Here is a 6000-nt window from a genome sequence, read left to right on the forward strand (position 1 = left end):
CCACAAGTACCATAGCCTTCACCATACTGAGTCCAGAACAACTAGATGGTGCCCAGCTACCACCACCAACTGCTCTAACAGGGATCACAATAGAAGGTGCAGGATAGGGCTGGAGAAGAATGTAGAATAAAATTTTAACTCACAGAAAAAGACCAGACTTACTGGCCTGAGAGAGATTGGAGAAACCCTGAGAATATGGCTCCTGGACACCCTTTCAGCTCAGAAATAAAGTCACTCCTGAGGTTCACCCTTCAGCCAAAGATTAGAAGGCCCATAAAACAAAACAAGACTAAAGGAGCACACCAGCACAGGGGCAAGAACTAGAAGGTGGGAGGGGACAGGACGGCTGGTAATAGGGAACCCAAGGTTGAGAAGGGAGAGTGTTTACATGTCGTGGGGTTGGTAATCAATATCACAAAACAATATGTATACTGTTTAATGAAAAGCAAGTTTGTTCTGTAAACCTTCATCTAAAGCATAATAATAATAAAAGCAAGCCAAAAGTTGGTTCTTTGAAAAGATCAAAAAAAAACAAAAAATTGATAAACCATTGGCCAAACTGACAAAAGAAAAACAGGAGAGGAAGCAAATAATTCAAATAAGAAATGAGGTGGATGAGATGGGGGATATTACAACAGACCCAACTGAAATAAAAAGGATCGTAACAGAATACTATGAAAAACTCTACTCCAACAAACTTGAAAGCCTAGAAGAAATGGACATATTTCTAGAAACATACTACTTACCTAAACTAACAAAAACTGTGGTTGAAAATCTGAACACACCCCTAACAAAAGAAGAAATTGAAGAGGAAATTTAAAAATTTCCAGCAAAATAAAGTGCTGGCCCAAAAGACTTCACTGGAGAATTCTACCAAACATTCAGAGAAGAACTGAGACCAATTCTTTTCAAACTATTCCAGAACGTAGAGAAGGATGGAATGCTCCTGAATTCATTCTATGAAGCAAGCAGAACCCTGATACCAAATTCAGGCAAAGACACCACTTAAAAAGAAGACTGTAGATCAATATCCCTTATGAATACAGATGCAAAAATTCTCAACAAAATCCTAGCCAATAGAATCCAAAAACATATCAAAAAAATAATACATCATTTCCAAGTGGGATTTATACCAGGTATGCAGGGATGGTTCAACATTAGAAATCAATTGACTTAATCCACCACATATATAAAACAAGGGAAAAGAACCACATGATCATATCAATTGATGTAGAAATGGCATTTGATAAAATCTGACACCCATTTCTGATAAAAACTCTCAGCAAAATAAGAATAGAAGGGAAATTCCTCACCATAATTAAGGGCATATATACAAAACCAACAGTCAACATTTTTCTCAATGGAGAGAGACTGAAAGCATTCCCCTTGAAAACAGGAACCAGACAAGGATGTCCTTTATCAGCACTTTTATTCAACATTGTACTGGAAGTCCTAGCCAGAGCAACAATGCAAGAAAGGGAAATGAGAAGCAAACAGAATTTATAAGGAAGAAGTAAAACTGTCCATGCCAGTTGAACTAGGTATGAACTATGTCCATAACATAGAACAAAGACAAAATGAACAATGTTCTACATTGGTGAGTAGTAACTGGGGTCTTAAAAACTTCTGAGCGGCCATCTAAGATACAACTATTGGTCTCTTCCTGTCCAGAGCGAAGAAGAGTGAAGAAAATGAAAGTCTCAAAGAGACAATTTGTCCAAAGGACTAATGGATGACAGGTGTTGCAGCCTCCACTAGCCTGAGACAAGAAAAACTGGAAGGTACCCAGCTACCAATACTGACTGCTCTGACTGGGATCACGGTAGAAGTTCCTGGACAGAGTGGCAGAAGAATGTAGAACAAAATTCAAGTTTATTAAAAAGACCCCACTTGCTGATCTGATAGAGACTGGTGGAATCCCTGAGACTATGGCCCTAGACACCCTTCAAACCTGGAACTGAACCCACTCCCAGAGATCACCTTTCAGCCAAACAATAGTCATGCCTATAAAATGAACAATCGTTCTCATGAGGAACACGCTTCTCAGAACAATCAGCCACGCCAGGCCAAAAGGGCAGCATTTTCCCAAAAGCAAATTTCAGAAGGCAGGAAGGGGTAGGAAACATAGATGAATGGAAAGGGAAGCTGAGGGGATTGCAACTAATGTCACGAAATAAAATGTGTATAAATTGTTGAATGGAAAACTAATTTGCTCTGTAAACTTTTACCCAAACCACAATAAAATGTTCAAAAAAAGGCAAAGAAAAAGAAGTAAAGAAATTAAAAAAATATTAAAAAAAAAAAACAAAACTTCTGGGAATAAGGTGATTCTTCCTCAAATGGATGAATGTTGTTGAAATTTTCACATTGTAGTTTGTAGGCCTATATTGTGGGCCTAAATTCTCTGTGTTCAAATTTTCTACCTTTTTGATGATTCCAGCTGATGAAGGAACTGAATCCAAATATGAAGTAAAAAAGAAAAGTTAAAAAAAAAAAAAAAACACACACACACAATAGTAAACCCTGTAAGAATGCCTAGGATGTGTTTGCCAAGCACAGACTATGAGCTAAAGATGGGGACTCCTTGAGACATACCAGTAAGGTAAGGGGAGGTTCGTTGAGTCAGTCTTTTCTTGAATGCTACTGTTCTTATATTTACAACTTTAAAGGGTCGTTTCCATTCATTTTATTATCCATGGACCCTGAGTCACCTTCAGAAAATAGTGATTGGTGTATTCCTTTGGGAGGACCCTTGGTGGCACAGTGGTTAAATACTGGGCTTCTAACTAAAAAGTTGGCAGTTCAAACTCACCAGCCGCTCCATGGGAGAACAATGTGGCCTTCTGCTTCCGTAAAGATACAGCCTTGGAAACCATATTGGGCAGTTCTACTCTGTCTTATAAGGCTGCCATGAGTTGGAACCCACTCAACAGCAATGGGTTTTTTGGTTTTATGTTCCTTTGTCTGTCTTAAGTCAGTTGCCACTGAGTTGATTCTGACTCAAGAAGACTCCATGAGTGTCAGAGTAGAACTCTGCTCCCTAGGGTTTTCAATAGTTGTTTTTCAGAAGTAGATTTCCATGCCTTTTCTTCCAAGGCACCACTGGGTGGACTGGAATTTTAACTTATCAGTTAGCAGTTAAGTACGTTAACCATTTGTACCACTCAGGGACTCCCTTGCCCACCCTAGCGACTGAGATGTAGAACTGATTTGACTAATAAGTAGGTTGTCTCCTCCTACACTGTGGCTTTTCTTGGTCTGCGGGACTTTTCTTGGTGTGCAGGGCCTGAGCATGGACTAAGCAGTGGGTGGGACCACACATTTGGTGTACATCTTTTTACAGTTCCAGTCCCTGTTTCCAGAAACAGGGTCTTATTGTTTTGTGTTATGCCTGTGCCCCCTCCTGCTTCAAAAGGTTGTGTCTCATCTCTTTCAGTTCTAAACAAACAAAAGGCTTCACCCATTATTTTAAATTCATGGCTACAAATTCTCTCAAGAATGCATAAAACAGAATGAAGTTTGTTAGTTGAGGTTCAGCCTGTATAAAGGAAACTTCTCTAAGTGTTTCAACCTCTTGCCTTCCAAAATACCATCGATGTCTTCCATCAGCTGATCCTGCTGAAAGATAATTGCTATAAGAAGAAGCTATGACATCGAGCTGTGAGGGGACAGCTCCCACCACTCACCAGGTACAGAATGCCAAAAAATAAAAATAAACCAAACCCTTAAACCCATTGCCAGTGAGTTGATTCTGACTCATAACAACCCTACAGGATAAGGAAAATGAATCAATATAAGAGTAAACATAAAAAATAAAATTTTGATTCATCTCATATACATACTGAAAATTAAGATTATTTAAAAAAATATTTTATCAATGATCGATTTAGTTTATGACCTCAGTCCCTTCATTAACACATATGATTTAAGGCCTATAATGCTTACTATTGCATGCCCTTTTCTTTGATCAAAATCTTTTGACCTATAGAGAATATGTCGTAATCTATGAGGGAAAGATTTTTCCCCTCCTTTTTTTTTTCCCACAGTAGTTTCTAGGGACTCTGGCTGATGTTTTACCATCATTACCTATTAAAAATAATGGTAATGATCAGATCTCAGGGCATTTATTTTTCTTTGGTTGGAGATTAATTTCATTTTCAAAAGAAAAAAAAGAGTAGCATCTCAAATATTGCTTTATAAAATGTCTCAAAAGAAAAAACATCCATCCACTGGATGCGATTTTATCCAAAAGAGGACTCCTAAAGAACACACTGGCAGTCCCTCCTCAGAGATGTCGATGAAGGACAAAAAAAAAAAAAAAAAAATCAATCACACTGTCAAGAATGGGGTGATTGAACGAAGGGAAAACACTTCTCTATTTTCAGTCCTGAACACTCGTGTATATCATTTTGATGCAGTATCTGATAGAAATGTTTAAAAAATCATTGACAGGTTAATCCAATAACAAAGACACCACCAATAAGAGCCCTATGAGTTATAAAAAGAATGGCAATAACTCTTCCCTCCATCACTCACTCCTTCTCTATAACCTCTACCCCTTGTAAGGTGAGCAATTTAATTCCGCGTTTCATATGTTCCATGGAAGACTTGTCTTTTGAGATTATAAGGGAAAGAAATATCTAGTTATATTCAATACATCTTGTATTGCATCCTTCATTTTAAAGATTCACAATTAGGCTGTTGAGAAGTCCTGCAGTAAAGTCTAGAAAGGACCCACTGGATTTCAGTTCTCATTCACCTCGGCCAGGTGTGCTTGTGTGGTGACCAACATGTACGATGAGATACAATGACTCCACTTATGACCACAGATAATTTTCTCCTAAAAGTTACCACTAAATTGTACACTATCCATTCAATATTCATTACATGTCTGCAACATGCTAACTACTGTGCTAGATGCTAGACATATAGCGAGGGACCTACACAACAGACAGTTCCTGCCCTGTTATCACACAAACTACTCTTTTGTAAAACGTACTTTGGGAGAGACTGACCTAGACGAAGTTTTGAATAGAAAGTTACTGTCTGAGTTATCTAGTGCTGCTATAACAGAAATAGCACAAGATGGCTTTAACAAACAGAAGTTTATTTTCTCACAGTAACGTAGGCTAAAATCCAAATTCAGGGTGTCAGCTCCAGGGGAAGGCTTTCTCTCTCTCTCAGCCTTCTCATCAATCTTCCCCCAGACTAGAAGTTTCTCTGCACAAGGACCCCGAGTCCAAAGAATGAGCTCTACTCCCAGCACTGCTTTCTTGGTGGCATGAGGCCCCCATGTCTCTCTGCTCCCTTCTTCATTTTATATCTCAAGAGATTGCCTCTAGACACAGTCCAGTCTTGTAGACTGAGTCCTGCCTCCTAATACAACTTCTGCCTGTCCTCCCTCATTAACATCGTAAAGGCAGGATTTATAACATATAGGAAAATCACTCAATACCAGGAATTATGGCCCAGACAAATGGATACACACATTTTTTGTGGGACATAATTCAATCTGTGACAGTTACATAATGAGTTTTTAGGGAGAAGTTGGCATGCTCTAACCTCAGTTTTGATATCCAGAAAACAAAACAAAAAAACAAACTTACTGCCGTCAAGTCAATTCTGACTCATAGTGACTCTATAGACAAAGTAGAACTGCTTCATAGGGTTTCCAAGGAACGGCTGGTGGATTCAAACTGCCAGTCCTTTGGTTAGCAGCCTGAGCTCTTAACCATTATGCCACCAGGGCTCCTAGTTTTTATGTAGTTGGAACTATTTACCTTTAATTACAAATCACCTTTGGTGCTGCTCTGAGAATGCAGCCTTGGCCTGCATGCACTTTAGGTCTGAGCTAGTCTGAAATTTCCTATGCTGCACCATTGGCACATAAAGTCAAATACTGTGCTGTATTAATGCCATTCAAGTGCGGGAGAGAACTGGCCTTCAATGAAGTGTGCTTTGAAAAGAGCCCAAGATTCCAATGATCCTTATTTCAAATAT

Source organism: Elephas maximus, chromosome 1 (genome assembly GCF_024166365.1).
Source record: "Elephas maximus indicus isolate mEleMax1 chromosome 1, mEleMax1 primary haplotype, whole genome shotgun sequence".
Taxonomy (NCBI): domain Eukaryota; kingdom Metazoa; phylum Chordata; class Mammalia; order Proboscidea; family Elephantidae; genus Elephas; species Elephas maximus.